Below are 17,100 nucleotides of genomic sequence, written 5' to 3' on the forward strand. Positions count from 1 at the left end.
AAGGAGGTGAGCACAACATTTACCTACTCTGCCATCTTGACTGGAAGTCAAAAGTTCAAGATGTGTCAATTTTGTTGATCTTTTCCAACAACCAACTTTTGAATTTATTTATTTTCTCTATTTTTTTCCTAGTCTCTATTTTTTTAGTTCCAGCTCTAATATGTATTATTTCCTTCCTTCTGCTTGCATTAGGCTTAATTTGCTTTTCTTTTTCTAGTGTCTTAAGGTGGAAGACTTATCCTATAGCCAGCCCGGGTGCAAATGACATTGGTAAAGGAGAATGGAATAGTCACATCTGATTAAAATTCGTAATAAACCTGGGGACAAAAATTAGTAATAAAGAGGGCAGAATGGCTATCAAGAATGGAACTACCAGATGTGCACAATGCCCTAATTCTATAAAGGCAGATTTCATCCCTGGCACATTCTCACTCTTGTGTCTGATGCTGCCCTTAAGCCAGCTGGCCCTTGGGGTCTGCTGAGACTAGATGGTCTTAGACACAAGACAACAAGGCAAAGGACACAGCAACTTCAGACAGGCTGGGGTATCCACCAGGAAACCACAGAGAAGCATGAATGTGAAAAAGCAGGACCCTCACCTAAGGTCAGCATGTAAGATTTCCCAGTTGCCTCAAAAGTACTAGACTGTAAACAATAACCACCCCACCTGATTCCTAACTCTATAATGGCTGCCACATAGCCTACACAATAAGGCCCAAATCCACTAGCATGTCAAATACAGCTGTTACAATCTGAATTATGTCCCTCCAAATTCACATGTTGAACCCTAACCCTCAATATGATTGTATTTAGAGATAGGGCCTGTAAAGAGGTAATTCAGGTTAAATGAAATCTTAAGAATGGGACCCTAATCCAATAGGGCTGGTGTCCTTATAAGAAGAAGAAGAGACGCCAGGAATGTGCACACATAGTGACATGTGAAGACATAGTGACAATGTAGCCATCTACCAGCCAATAAAAGAGCTCTCACCAGAAACTAACTCTGCCTGTACTTTAATCTTGGACTTGCAGTCTTCAGGACTGTGAGAAAATAAATTTCTGTTATTTAAGCCACTGGCTCTGTGGTATTTTATTGTGGCAGCCCGAGCAAACTAATACAATGGCCATTTAAATTCAGACTCCTGACTCAGCCAATCCAAACTCATTTTCTGCCATGTACTTTAGACTATAATTTCCAAAGAATTCCTGCCATTTTCATAACATATCTCCATGCCTGTGTGAAAGTGGTCCCTCCTGTCTAGAATGGCCCTTTCCATCTTTAAGAGCCAGCTTAAAGTTACCTAAACTTTTCTCTGAAACCCTAACAGAGAATGCATCCTCTCACAAGCAAACTCCCATGTGCTTGGAATTGCGTCCCATGTGCTTGGAAAAGCACTGACATGACGGGCTTTGCTCTCTTCTTGTTCTTGAAATGTGCAGAGATGTCTTCAAAGGCAGAGACAGAGTCGCTTCATTTCTGTATCTCCAAAACCAGAATGAGATACGGCCCAGTCAAGGTGTTCGGAAAGAATTCGTGTACCTGGAAGTTTTCTCTCAAATGGTCCATGAGTCTCCATGCCATTTGTGGACCTTCCATTGCTGTCTTGCATGGTCCTGGGTTTATATTTGGAGCTCAATTAATACCCAAAAAAGGAAGTGTACCTCATCTCCAGATTCTGGCATCCATGTTGACTTCTGTGCTAAATGAAAAACGCTTTCTGTCATCCTGCAGTTCCCACGCATAGATGCGTTTTCACATATAGAATTTTACTTCAAAGTTAAACTGCCTAAAACACAGCCAACTAGTATGTCCCAGGGCATTACTTGCAGAGAACATTCTCATTCTAAGTGTTACTAACTCCTTCAATGATTCGAAGTCTAACAATTAAATTCGTGAACTTGTTGCAACGATGTTGCTAACCTTTTTTGATATCAGAGGGATTATTCATTATGAATTTGTACCAATTGGAAAAACACATAACCAAGTTTACTATTTGGAAGTGCAGAAAAGGCTGCGTGAAAAAATTAGACGACCTGAACTTTGTGCCAACAATTCATGGCTCTTGCATCACGACAATGCACCAGCTCACATGGCACTGTCTGTGAGGGAGTTTTTGGCCAATAAATTGGAACACCCTCTCTACTCACCTGATCTGGCCCCAATGACTTCTTTCTTTACCCAAAGATAAAAGAAATGTTGAAAGGAAGGCATTTTGATGACATTCAGGACATCAAGGATAATACGACGATAGCTCTGATGGCCATTCCAGAAAAAGAGTTCCAAAAGTGCTTTGAAGTATGGACTAGGCACTGGTATTGGTGCATAGCTTCCCAAGGGGTGTATTTCAAAGGTGACCGTAGTGATATTCAGCAATGAGGTATGTAGCACTTTTTCTAGGATGAGTTCGAGAACTTAATTGTCTGACCTCGTACTTCTGGATATAGGTGTTCCGTTTCCTGCAAAAAAAGTTAGTTCCCTCTGACCTACACTCAGTGGAAATGCTTCTTCTGCTCTTTTCCTATAAAACCATGCCAAAAGGGCATTTTGGAATCACCTCGCCTAATCATCTCACTTTAAATATGGGAATTTAATCCATTTACTGAACAAACATGTTTAGATCCTTTATTTTGTGGCAGGCATGAAACTCTACGAGAGGCAAGCATTGGAGAAGACAAAATAAAACAAAAGACGAAACTGCCCTGGAGAAGCTCATAGGTTGTTCTACCACCATGAGATGCAAACTATTTCAGAATTATATAAAATGCAAAAACCTCTGGAAACTTGCTGGAAGGTCTAAGAGATGGTACCTTGTCTAAAGTTACTCAGAGACAGAGGCAGAGGCAGAAATACAACTTCAACACTGGTTTCTCAACTTTTAGCACAAAGATCTTTTTCCCACATAGTAGATTTCAAAAATGGCCACAAATTATTCTCTCTCTTCATCCTTGCTCCTTGTCTGTGCCTGCATATACCACCTCAGGGCTAAATTGCTTTGACAGTAGGACATTCACAAACTTGACACAGCAGACTTGAAAAGCATTGACATGATGGGTTTTGCTCTCTTCTTGTTCTTGAAATGTTGCCACCCTATGAACAAATCTGAGCTAGCCTGATAAAGGATGAGACCATGTGGAGAACTGAGGTGCTCCCACCAACAGCCTACCAGGCATGTGAGTAAAGCCATCTGAGACCAGCTAGCTCCTAGCCTGCCCACCCATGCCTGCAGAGGCAGTAGCTGATCACAAATACATGAGGAAGACCAGCAGAAGAACTGCCCAGCTGAGCCCAGCACAAATTGCCAACCCACAGAATTAAGAGCTAAATTACTAATGCACCAAGACTGCCCTGCCCACTCTGATGGAGTCAATGGCAGGACAGCGCCTATGGCAACAATCTCATTCTTTGCAGCACAAACATTTCCATACCACCCTGATACACAACTAGGACTGAAGGAGAAAGACATGTCAAAGACTGAAGTAGCTGAAGATACAGACTACTGAAAACCAAGTAGATGCTTATACCAGGGTTTGTTTGCATTGATTCTCAGTCATACTCCCTAAGGTTGTTTGGTTCTCTTGCCAGCCTGCAGTCAGATCTCAAACACTGTCACAGAGGTTTTTTTATGTGAGATAAAAGAAAGTGTCCAATTATCCTTATTCTGTGTTATCGCAAAAAGAAATTCACCACCAATGACTTCTTCATGGTCATCTTGTTTTGTTTACCTTATCTACTAAGCACTCAGCATCTAGAACTTTTAACTATTAAGGGGGGAAAAGAAAATACCCTGAAGACTGGGGAAAAGTGTGCAGCCTGGCGTCAAGGGGGGAGAGCAGTAAAGGGGTATTTATGAAGACCTTTATTGCTTTCCCGCTAGGTCTTTGTAACTGACTAGGGTGATGGGAAGTAAGGGATGATGGTAGGTAACAAACAAGCCTGACACAAGGTCCTCAGAGCCCATCAGACCGCTGTGGAAGTAGCCAAAGAGGCCAAACTAAGTGATAAGAGCCAAGACACATGTCATTTACTGTGTGTTAGGCATTGACCCCAACACTTACCTCTTATCCGCACAACCACCCTGGGGGAAAGGTGCTACTAGTCCCCATTTTAAAGATGAGAAAACCAATGCCCACACTGGTCAAGGAATGTATCCACAGCCTCATGCCTCATCCATATGGACCATCTGTGGTCCTGGTAGTCTGGCTCCAGGGCCTCTTCTTCTCCACTGCACCCTTCTTTGCTTCCCAAAGAGAACAGTTTTACCCAAAACATGTCTCTTCAAGATTGACTGAACAGAATGAACAGAGCAAACCTTCTAAAATGTCTAAAGGCAGCAAATTTCCTAACCAGGGGCCTTTCATCCCTAAACCACTAGGCTGTAAATGTCCTGGAGAAACTGACCTGCTTTGACAAAGAGAGTTAACCAGAATCTACATATGGTCAAATCTGCAGTTTTTTCCTTGACTTCAAAGTTTCTCTTCACATTCTTTCCCCTCCTTCCCCCATTTTTATCTGCCACATTCTTCTCTCATCTTTCTAGAGGCCTACTTGGCTTCTCTTCCTCCACAATTTCTCCCTTTCCTCCAACCTCATCTGTTGGTCCTCTAAGTAAGTCTACTGCTGTCTTTCGGAAGTCCATACACCACCTCCATTACTTAGCTTCCTTGGGCATCACCTAGTGCCCATACACACTTCTAACCACTGAAAAGAGAACCACCCAAACGGAGATGTGTCAAATGGCTTCTGGCAGTGGGGAGGGAGCTGGTAAATTAAGACCTCTCCAAGCCTTGCCTCAAACTGGACATTTGTTCAAATAGCTACTAGGAAGGGCTAAGTTGTGGTTTAAACCCATAGGAAGAAGACGTGGGAGCAACTCCTGAGAGATAGCATGGAGCAAAGGAAATGCATGGTCAGAAGACTGTCCTTGGCCCCATGCCAGCCGCTAGGGGACCCCATGCTCATTCCCTGAGCCTCAGTCTTTCCAACTGCAAAATATGGTTGGCACAGAACATTGGGGTTATGGACCATCCCCATTTTGAGAGGCTAGTGGAGTCTGTGATCCATCTTCCTTTCCAGAAAAGCACATATAGTCACATACCCATGATGTCAAAAGGTCCACAGACTCTAACACCCTAAAACTCTCCACCACCAACTTCAGGAAGTCCCCAAGTTTAGGGAGAGCTGGTGAACTCTAAGGATACCTTAGTGCTCAAGTCTGAGTTTCTCCACCAGAGAAAATCTCGGTCTGTTAGTAACATGCTCACATGCTCCTTACGTCCTGCTGGAACAGATTCATTCATTCAACACATTTATTAAGCTCCTGTTGACCACTGTTCTAGGCACCAAGGACATAACAAGAGAAACAAAACACTGGAGAGCCTGCATTTTGGTGGGAGAAGCGCATCACAATCTCTGTAATCCAAGCCTTTCTCTGGATTATTCACTCCCAACACCTCCTCTCTGGAGGGAGCAATATGAGATGACAGAGGCACAAGTACCTTAAAGGCAGCACAGGTGTGATTTCACAAAGAAATTCATTGCCATTCTGATCTCTATTAATTCTGCCCCATGGAAACTTCTAAGGATTTTTATTTTTGAAAACTTGTTCAATAAACGGCATAGAAAAAACATAGGTACTAAATTCATGGACCTTGGGTTCAAAGAGCATTTCATGAATTTGACTCCAAAGGCAATGGAAGTAAAAGCTAAAATAAATTAATGGGACTATATGAAACTTAAAGCTTCTGCACAGCAAAAGAAACCATTGATAAAGTAAAGAGGCAACGAACCAAATGGGAGAAGATTTTCGCAAACAGTGCCTCCAATAAGGGGCTAATATCCAAAATATACAAGGAACTCATGAAATTCAACAACAAAAAAACAAACAACCCAATTGAAAAATGGGCAGAGGACCTGAAGAGACATTTCTCCAAAGAGGACATACAAATCGCAAATAGACATATGAAAAAGTGCTCAACATCACTAATCATCAGAGAAATGCAAATAAAAACTACAATGAGATATCACCTCACCCCAGTCAGAATGGCTATCATCAACAAGAGAAATAGTGACAAGTATTGGAGAGGCTGTGGAGAAAAAGGAACCCTCATACACTGTTGGTGGGAATGCAGATTGGTGAGCAGTTATGGAAGGCAGTGTGGAGGATCCTCAAAAAATTATGAATAGAATTACCATATGACCCAGCAATCGCTCTCCTGGGTATCTACCCCAAAAAATCTGAAAGCATTACTCTATAGAGACACGTGTACTCCAATGTTCATTGCAGCTTTGTTTACGGTGGCCAAGACATGGAAACAACCAAAATGTCCTTCGATAGATGAATGGATAAAGAAGTTGTGGTATATATACACAATGGAATACTATTCGGCGTTAAGGAAAGATGATACAGGAGCATTTGTGACAACATGGATGGATCTTAGAGTATAATGCTAAGTGAAATAAGTCAGACAGAAAAAGCAGAGAACCCTATGATTTCACTGTTGTGTGGTATATAAACCAAAACAACAAAAGAACAAGAGAAAGAAATGAGAAACAAAAACTCATAGACACAGACAATAGTTTAGTGGTTACCAGAGGGTAACCACTGGTAAGGGGGTGAGGGGGGTGAGGGGAGGGAGATGAGGGTAAGGGGGATCAAATATACGGTGATGGAAGGAGAACTGACTGTGGGTGGTGAACACACACACAATATATTGATGATGTAATAGAGAATTGTACACTTGAAATCTATGTAACTTTACAACAATTGTCACCCCAATAAACTTTAATTTAAAAGAAAAAGAAAAAGAAAACTGTTCAACAAAAAAGTCAAATTCCCCTAACCCTAACATTAACTGAGGATATATTTTTTCCAACTCTTTTTCTTTCTTTCTGCTCTTCCCCCTTCTTCTCTTCCTACTTCCTTCTTCCTCCCCTCTCCTACTCTCATCCTCCCTCCCCCTCCTTTCTTTCTCCCTCCCTTCCTCCCTTCTTTCTAGAATGTTGACAGATCTGTGACCACATAAGAATCAGTATATTTGAACCATTTTGAAAAAGGCATGTCTTTCTGTCACTCTACATACAGGAGGATCTGTTGGGCACCAGGAGAAGAAACAAACAGCAGAGCCCAGGAGAGAGGTACGTTAGAGGAAGGCTACAAATGTGAAATCTGGCAACTGCAAATGGAGTGACACACTGTACACAGCTTCTCCTGCAGCCATCCTAGCCACACACAGCCCCTTGTTGTAGTTGATCAGGCATTCAAATACATAGAGAACAATGTCACCCCCAGTGCCACTCAATGGCCACCATCAGCACCCCAACCCCCACGCCTAATGAACAAGGCTGTGTGAAATGAAAAGCACCTCCTACCAACAAGAACCTCGGATGATCCTGAAATGTGGGACAAGGGTCATCTTGTAATCTCAGCTGTAAAAATTCACACCACTAAAGGCCATTTCCTCCACTTACACAATAACCAATAGTTCGGTTTGCATTCATAGTCAAAGTGCATCTGAAATTAAGAGTTAAACCTAAAAGGTGTTGATAAATAGACAACAGTGGACAATAGTTGCTATTCACGAAGCAGCTTATTTTGCTATTTTTTTTCTTAAACTCCACTGCAAAACAAAGCTAGGTTTGTATTTTCAGAACATTCTTATAGCAACTGGAAGAAATTATCCCTTAACGAAGCTGTTGAAAAAATCAACTGCAAGAAGGGCAGCCGGCCTTTCCTCTTGCCATCAAAAGATCTTTGCTATTTGAAGAGTCTTTAAAAAGAAGCCCAGAAGCGATGCCCTATTTAAAAAGGAGGCAGTTCACTACGCTACGAGAAAGGTACAAACATCAGAGGGAGAAATACCAGCTTCATACAAAAGAACGAAACTTTTGGAAATTGTTAAAATAGGCAAAGAAAATTGAGGTGCTACTGAGAAGTAGTAATGTTATTAAAAAATAATGTGACATTGCTATAAAATGCACAGTAATGTCCACTTTTTCAGAGTTTGGGGGTAAATTTCATGAAACAACATATATAAGTCAAAGACACTTAATTTTTGATACCTCACTGTAGGAAGACAATGTAAGACTTGGTTCCTTTCTGACCTTCACAAAAATGAACTTGTCCTGTTGTTAATATCTTATTGGTGATGTTTGAAATGTAATTCCGTTGCTTGTCCTCACTCCCTCTCCTCAATTTCTCCTACTGGTATATTTCAGGCCTGCTCCAGTGAAGTGTCAGAGAGCAGCCCCACTATCTTCAGTGCAGAGAACAATCTAAAGGTGTGTACTGAGGAGAAGCCTGTGTCCCATGTTTGCCCATCACTCAGGAGGACACCTGGGAACTTTCCTTCCCCCTCTCCACCACCCATCATCACTGTATGATCATCTTTCATCTCCCCATCTGCCACTACCATGCAGTGCCACCATTGTGCTGTGACTCAGCCCTCTTCACCTGTCCCCTGGATTACTGCAAATATCTCCAACCAGCTGGTTGTCCAAGTTACAAGTCTGACTACACCACTCCCTGGCTTAAAACATGTCCACACTGTCTCCCGCCCCCAGAAGGTTCAAGTCCAAGCCTGTAGCTTGGCCTGCAGGACCCCCCAGGACCTGGCTCCCTCTCACCTCCTTAGCTTCATTCAGTTTCTGCCCATGCTTTATGCCCAGTAATGCAATGCTGCTGTGGCTCCTGCTTTTCTGCCGTGGTTCCCTGCCCTCCCCTTTTCGGAGGTGGAATTCCATTCAAGGGCACTGGCTGAAAGGATGAATAGGAGCTGAAATCCAGCCCACACTGCTCCCAAGCCCCACACCTGAGGGGCTGTGTCTACCTGGATGGGCTCCCTTTTCTAATTTGCACAAAGGCTTTATGTGACTAAGCAGTGGTCTTATCTCTAAGTACTTGGCACATCATATGATAATTATCCATGTGTTCACCTTCTCCACTCGTACCCCTTCATCAAACAAAGTGGTCTTTGACACTCACTCCCATCCTGGTGCCCAACACAATTCCTGGAACATGTAGACTTCCATAAATAAGTGTTCGCTGAACTGACTGGTTGAATGTGAGGGTGACTACAGCTGAGCAGGAAGAGCAGGAACACTCACAGAGGTGAACCCCCAAAGTCTGTTTTGCTACAGAGGCTCTGGAGAGTCCAAGAGCTATCCTAGCTCTTCCCAAATCTGGGGTAAGAGCCAAGGGGCTGGGCGTGGGGGAAGCTCAGCTGTCCTCACCCCTTGGAGACAAACAGAATGGAGTTCAAACTGGCTTCTTAAAGGGACAAATAAGGGATGTGATTTGGTCTACCCTGGGGATGTATCAATGAAAGGTAAGCAATGCAGTAACACCTAGTCACACAGGAGTCAGCAGGGGCTACACAGCAGGCAGAAACACTCAAGGATGTCAGCAAAACCTACAGCACGTTTCCCAGAATACTGAGCCAACACCCTAGGCTGGGGGAAAGAAAGGCACCACATAACCGACTGACAACCTGATTAGAAAGCCTAAGGGGGAGGGGAGGATAGGGAAACGCCCACCGAATCTACAAAACAAAATTTCCAGAAGGCAGTAGGGATAGAAATTATACGCAGCCAGATGATGAGGACTGCATCTCTGTAGTGCGGACCCAGTTGGCTGGGTGGGGCCCTTATCTTCTGGAGCCATAGGTGCCACAGCCAAGTGGCTGGTGGCTGATGTAAGGAAGACATTATGGGTAGCAGGAAAGGAGGATGTTTTATAGCATTTAAATATAGCCCATCTTTAGGGAATGGCTTCTTGTCCAGCTAAATTTGCATGGGTAGGAGGAAGTTTCTTAAGAGAGTATTGCCCCAAACTCCAAATACGAATTGGGAAGGGTGCGTACAGAAAGGGATCAGTGTGACCCAGGAAATGGCAGGGTAGAGGTGGGGGACATCAGCTGAGCCTCCACTCCGGGGAATAAGGAGTGAGAGGAGCAGAGGGAGTAAGGACTCTTGGCTAACTGATTCCAGATCCGCTGCCATGGCCACCACTCAGAACTTGGGGAGGTACCAGAACTGATGCCACATCACCCTTGTCAGTTCAGCCCCAGCCATGTGCTCCACTCCCAGCTCCAACTCTATGTCACAAGAGGAAAATTCGGAAAACCACACCAGCAGCAGACTACCTCAGGGGCAGCTGGGGAAATAAAAGGAGGCGTCCATGGTGAGGGTGTGGCTGCAGAGTTAATGGAGGAAAATGCCAGGTTACTGAAGTCAGAGGCAAGAAAGGAAAAGAGGGCAAAGTCTGGAGAAGGAACTCCCAGGGCTTATGTTCTGGAAGGTCTCCACAAATGTAGAGGCATTTGGAACAAAATGCCAAATTGAACTTTCAAAGATGAGTGAGTCACTTGTGATGGTCCAGGCAGGGTAGGAGGGCTTGCCTCCCTAGGTGTTTGCGTCAGGACATCTGCAAGCAGGGGCACAATTGCATGTTGGAACAACTCCCTCAGTACACCAGGTGTTCTCACAAACAGAAGCCACAGAGAGGAAAGCTTAGCAGCATTTCAGAGTTGAAAGGCTACCCAGATACCAAATGCACATTTCATGAGGGAGGTATCAGCTTTAAAGAAAGATGAAGAGCTTTAAAGAAATACTGAAGTATTTATTCAACACGCATTTACTTCATGTCGGACCTTAGTGAAGAACAGAGAAACTGGCCCACACCTGGAACTAACCAGGCGGGGGGTTGCAGCTGTATAATCACATAATCACTGCATGCTCTCCGGCCTTCCCGGTCAGACAGAATCAAGGAGGACTTTATGGGATTCATCAAATTGAATATTGTTTCAGACCACCCCCAGCATCCCTCCAACAATGTTATGCAGTCATTCATTTACCGCGTGGGGCAGGAGCACCTTCACTGTTCTAAGGATGGGTAAGTAATATTTAGACATTAAAGTTGTTCTTTAAATGAACTGAGTGACACTTAGTAGTCAGAATTCAAAAGTGCTAAATATTATTCAAGGTCACAAGAGCCCACAATTCAATTCAACCCCCAACTGGCCCCGTTTCCACTACCCTGCCGATACCATCAGTGGAAATTTGTTGAAGAACGAGTATTTCAAAATTCCAAAGTACCGAAGAATCTCAGTAAGGCAGCCAGTCCCCCAGGGCATCATAGATTTTTTTTCCTTTGTTTCAGAATAGAAACATATCTTTAATCTAACTTCCACTTTAAATATATTATGAGCAAATGCTTAGGGAGAATTAATTATTCTATTACTCTTTACCAACAAAAAAATGTAAGAAGTTATCAAAAAGACACTACTTATAAAACGATTAAGAAGAATAATTGATTTGGAGCCAGAGAAATCTGGGCCAAATCCAGTAACTGGGCTGGGTCACCTGGGCCTCTGTTTCTCATCTGTAAAATGGGAATAATAATGATATTTGTTACAAGTTGATGTAAAGATAAAATAAGATCATTCTTGTACAGAGTCTAGTCCAGACCTCAGAACATACTTGATACTCAATTAATATGAGATAATTCTTCTATACCTTAAGTCTAACATTTGTTATTATCATAAATAAATACTACTAGATAAGATAAATTTGCCTTGGTATGGCCAGATGTAGGTTTAAAATCTCTGGTTTGTAGTGACTAAATCCTGAGCCTCTGGCCTGCTACATTAAAAACCGCATTGTGCTTGGACACACATTGTAATGACTACGAGCAACTTAAGAAATACTTGCTCTTTTTCTCAGGATCTGGTGTAAGGAGGCTGGTATTTATAAAGACACAATTTGTTTCCATAAGCAAGTTAAGCCAGTTTCCCAGCTAGGCTGACACCTGTAACCCAGGGTTGCTCTAAGCCACCTACAGGGCTGGTCTTGGAGCCCAGCAAGTCCCCTGAGGGCAGAATGTTCTGGCAGGTGTTCTGGGCAGGCCCAAGGAGCTGGAAGCAACTTGTTGACCAGAAAACCAACCCAAACCAGTACCAGTTAATGGAGGCAGGCACAGACTCCTCAGTGTAAGATGCCGCCCCGCTTCCCTCCCCACCCCCCGCCGCCCCTGGAGGTGGCTTCTGACGACCCAAAGGCCTCTGTGAGAAAGATTCAAAACAAACAAACAAAACAAGGAACAGAGTGGACAAGTGGAGAGAAGGTGATATTTACCTGAGCACTTTCCCCACGGATAGTAGAGTAGGGAAGACACTGAACTGAATTGGGGAAAGGGCCTGGAGGACAGTCCCCTGGAGAGGCTAGGCTTCAGCCAGTGGTGACCTGCGGTCCACCCCTCTTCCTAAAAGCAGCAGGCAGCAATGTTGAAATATAACAGCAGAGATATTCTAGGCCATGCAAGAGGGCAGGCCTGCCCAGCAGCTGGTCTGTTAGTAAGATATGGAGATGCTTTGTACCAGTTGTCATAAACCTCTGCCCTGAGGCCCCCCACTGGCTTCCCATCACTCTAGCTGCCATGATCCCTCTTACAGGACCCTCTAGCCTTCCCCAAATTGCAGCAAGCATATGGTTAACATCTATCACCATAGGGAGCCTCTAGGACTTTCTTATTAGTCTGGGGTGGTTGTGAAATGTTTTAAAGATCCATGACAGAGGCGGACCCCAATCCTAAAAGGGAGTCTATTGATCTGCATCATCTCCCGGAAGTAGAGGCAGAGCCCCTAAGGGGGTGGGCTCCCGGTAGGTTCTGGAGCTGGGGCAGGCCTCTTGGTTAGAGATGCTGCCTTTTATCTTGGCTGACACCTGACTTCTCCAGCCACATTTCACTTCCAAAGCCTAGTACCCAACTGCCTCAACTATCCACTCCATTGTTATACTCCTCAACGTAACACACAAACATTGACTTTCAAGAGACATCTCTGTCTAAACTATTGGGTTGCCATCGCTAACAGGAACAAAAGTGAGGCAGCAGAGAGCTCCCCACAATGCAGCATCAGCCTGGAGACTGTGAAAACCACTCATAGCCATTCCTAACTCATTCACCCACCACCCTGCCCTCATTTAAGGACTGTGGGCCCTCTTTCTTTCACTGACCTCAAACTAGGACAGCCACCCAATTCAACTGAGAAAGCCCTCCAAAGCTGAGACTGGGATATTGAGAGCTACTACTTTCAATTCTTTGTCCTTTTTTTTTTTTGTATATTGAAAAATAACTCACCATATACCACTAAGTTGATAAAAATTAAACCAAGAATATGCAATTCTACAGCCACTTAAGTCAGAGTGAAGACTAAATCAGAATGGAGCATAAAGATAAAGCCTGACAAACCCCTCTCTCTCCATCTGACACATATGCACATGTGTACATACACACTCTCCTCTAAAAGAAATCTCTAAGAAAGATATTGCCAGAACTGGTGGGGACTATTATGAGCCTATTACAATACCAATTTGTATAGCTGCCTTGAAGCTATGAGTTTAAGCCAGGTCTTTAAAAGTCCCTATGTGTGTTTCTTTAATGTGCAGCTACCTGGATTACACACTTTGCTGAAGATATAGGAGATATTTTATAGCTATGCTAGGGTTGGGTGATTCCTAAGACAGAAAGGGAGACATAATCACACCACACCATGTCCCCTGTGAGACACAGGCCTAGAAAGAAGCAGGTAAAATGCCCATGGAACAGAAATTGTTTACTCATCACTAGGCCAGTTGGTTATCAGAAATTATTTCTTTGCCTGCATAACAAAAACAAGCAGGGTTTTCCCTATTTCATACAAGAGGAGAGGAGCAGCAGGAGACCAGCTGTCTTATTGTGTGTAGTCCCAATGCCTGGTTCTAATAGCAAGACAATCCTGATGGAAAATGTACAAAGTAATTGAGCTGGCAAGAAATCAGAAGGAAATACCCAGACTCCTTGCTTCCTAATTAACGTATGATACCTTTTAAAGATTATAATCAAACAGGAAAAGAGAACAATAGTTACTATATATAAATATAATTTTGATTTTCTTATCTGATTAGGTAGTGTTCTGTAATTGTTCGGTTTAATTTTAAAGAAATGCCTGTACAACAGGAAATCAAGTCCAGTACAAAAAATAAAGTCATGTGGAATTTTTGATAACTGCCATCCGATAGAATCCCTATCCTATGTAGTTGTTATAATGAAAAGAGAACTCTTGCTTCTTAATTTAAAAAAAAAGAAAAAAGGATTATCCCAGCTTTGTTAGCCTGGCTGTGCCTAATGTATAGCAGGCCATGGAGATGGTGGCCCTGCAGGAGATGCTGCTGGCCAGTTGTGAAGGTGCCGCGCAGCTGGGGGAGACTTACTTGGGAGTGCCCTCGGGTTTCCAGTACCTACAGAAGAGGTACTGTCCGTCAGCATTGACCAAGTGAGGGAGGTCCTGGTACGGAACGCTCTGCGGTGTCCGCCTGGGAGAACTTTCCTCCGGCATTTTGAGAGGATCTCCAAGTCCTTGGAAGAAACAAGGACATATTCCAAAGTCATAAACGTGGCATACACACAGAAAAATAAGGAGGAAAGCTTTGTTCATAGTCAGTAACATCTTTTAAAAAAAGCAGTTAAAAAAAACCACAACTCCATTTCAAAGATTTTTTAAAAATTATCTATACATATTTTTTTCTTGCAATCTCTCCAACACTGAAAAATCCCATTTGTTCTTAAAATGCTCACTTTATTTTTTAAGTGCCTCAATACAGCTTTTCCCCCTTCCCATCTGTGTTTATTTTAAATCATTTCAGGAAACTTCATCTTAAAGACTATTTTAGCTGTAATCAAGTGGAAATTACATCAGCTCTGTGGGTATAAAGACCCAGCTGCAAGAAAACCCGGCCATCTTCAAGTCCCCCAGGAAGTTTCAAGGGGGCACAATAATGAAGTGATGGTCTTCCCATTAATTCCTCCTGCCAGAAATTACAAAGATGCCGGGCAGACGAACCTGTTTCCATCTTGTCGTGGCTTTTGCATTCCACAACCACGACAGCCTTGAGAATCAGAGCCAGGCAATGAAGGGCTGTTCCCTCCTCGCCGCGGTCACAGCGCGGCATCAAGCAGCCTGAGCCTCCGTCCCCTACTCCGCGCCCTGCCCCCAGATCCTGCCTTTGGGCTTTGGGGGTGCTGAGCTCCGGAGCCTGCTTCCAGCTCTCACTGACAAGCTCACCGGGGCTCCCCTCCTTCAGGGTGGGGAACAGGCGCCTGCGATCCCCCACGACTAGTTCGTGTCATCACTTTTCCTAAACAAATCGCCAGAGAGGCTCGGAGAAGGGAGGGGCCGGGAGCCCAGCACCCACCGCCCGGGAAACTGGGAGACGCTTCACGCACACCCAGGCAGCTCGCACACGCACAAATGCGGGTCCCCGAGGTCCAGTCACCCCCGCGGCTCCTGACAAACTTTGCTTCCTGCTTGTCTCCGACCGCGCAGGGAATGGAGCCCCGTAGTTGTCAGTGGAAATGCCACCGGGAAAACCTGGCGACTTCGAAAGGGTCTCAGCACGGTGGTGGCGGGGACTGGGAAGACGGGGTTGACGCGGGCAAGTTGGTTGGGGGGCTGGTGCGAGGGAGCAGGGAGAGCGCGCGCGCACAGACACGCGCTCACACTCGTGCACGCGCGCGCGCGCACCAGGGGGCGCGGGAGCCCACGCGGAGCGGGCTAGGGACCCCAGGCTACTCCCCACCCCTGTGGTGGCGGCACTTGCAGGCTGAGGCGGGGACCGGGAGGCAGTTACCCGGGCCAGAGCGCCGCTGTCGCGTTCCCGGCGCGCCAGGGGTCCTAGTCTGCGGCGGGCTAGGGCCGGGCCGAGCTGCGCGCCGCGGGCTCCGTGGCGACAGGGCGCGGCGTCTGCACCGCCACTTTATCCCGGGGCCGGCTCGCGGGGCGGGCGGCCCGCGGTGGGTGGGGACGCGCGAGACTGGCGGGCGGCGCGGGGAGGCGGTGCCCAGAGTCCACGTGTGCCTGGCCCGCGGGGAGGAGCGGGGGCGCAGACCCAAAACCCAGCCACGCGCTCCGCCCGCCTGCCTCGCGGGCAGCCGCGCCCCAGCGAAGCCGCTGGGGAACTGTCACTGGGCCCTGAACGGAGCTGGGCTCTCAGGAGTCTCAGCGCTGGAGGACACGCCACACTCACGCGCGCACACACACCATGCGCGCACACAGAACAACACACACAGGGACACACGCACGCCTCGTATACAGACTACGTGCATACAGATAACACACGTAGACCACAGGTACAGACACAGACCACACACACACACACGCACTACATGTACACTGGGACATTCAGACACACATAGGTATTAGATGCACACAGACACACACACACTCAGTACACAAAGACAGACACACATAGAAAGGAACACAGGCACACTGAGCCATACTCAGATACAGACACCCCATGCAGATACACAGAGACACACATAGACATATCCAGGCACACACACATCACACACATTTGGGCAGACACACTCATGTCACACACACACACACACACACACACACACACACACACACACACACACATAAAAAGCTGGTGGGGGTGAGGTACACAAATGCCCAGGAAGTAGAGCAGAGGCAGGCTGGTGCAGGCCTTGTTCCTCCACCACCATCCTCAGCAACCCTCCCCATGTCCCTGGCGCCCGGCAGCTCCAGAACAAAATCTCTGGTGCATCTACACAGGCCAAGGGAAGGTCTGAATGCTATCCGGGACAAATGGCAATATAGCTTGAGGGGGTACGGGAAGGAGCACTGGACTTAGAGTCCAGACCACCTGGACAGATTAAGGCCCTGTGAGCCTGAGCCTGAATCTTCTCCTCTGCCACCCAAGAGTGACACTACCTATGTTCCCAAAGAGTGTGACACAGGTGCCCTGCTGTGACACAGTCACCTCAGCAGGCCTTTATGTTCTTCCTTCACAAAAACTTTACCCCACAGCAGTATTGAAAAGAACTGCTGTCTCAATGTCACACTGTGTGGAGCGGTCCGGAATGCTTAGAGCCTGGGATCTAACTTAAGAAATAAAACAATAACCTTTGAGAAGCAGCTTAGGACATTTTCAGCCATTATTTCTTCAAGTACTTTTTCAGCCCCACCATCTTTTCTCCCTCTTTGAATTTTGATGATATGAATGTTAGATCTTTCATTATAGTTCCACAGGTCCCAGAAGCTCTG

At 45.4% G+C, this 17,100-nt stretch overlaps 1 protein-coding gene across 1 annotated transcript in view; it reads right to left on the reverse strand.

The window, feature by feature from the left end:
• Positions 1-14,390, reverse strand: part of MGLL (monoglyceride lipase) — a 110,541-nt gene extending 96,151 nt beyond the window's left edge. Inside the window, exon 1 of the mRNA XM_081078908.1 lies at positions 14,209-14,390. The gene's annotated coding sequence lies outside the window, so the exon portion shown is untranslated. The remainder of the gene's footprint in view (positions 1-14,208) is intronic.
• Between the last annotated feature and the right edge of the window lie 2,710 nt (positions 14,391-17,100).

This window comes from Rhinolophus hipposideros (assembly GCF_964194185.1).
Source record: "Rhinolophus hipposideros genome assembly, chromosome: 17".
NCBI lineage: Eukaryota > Metazoa > Chordata > Mammalia > Chiroptera > Rhinolophidae > Rhinolophus > Rhinolophus hipposideros.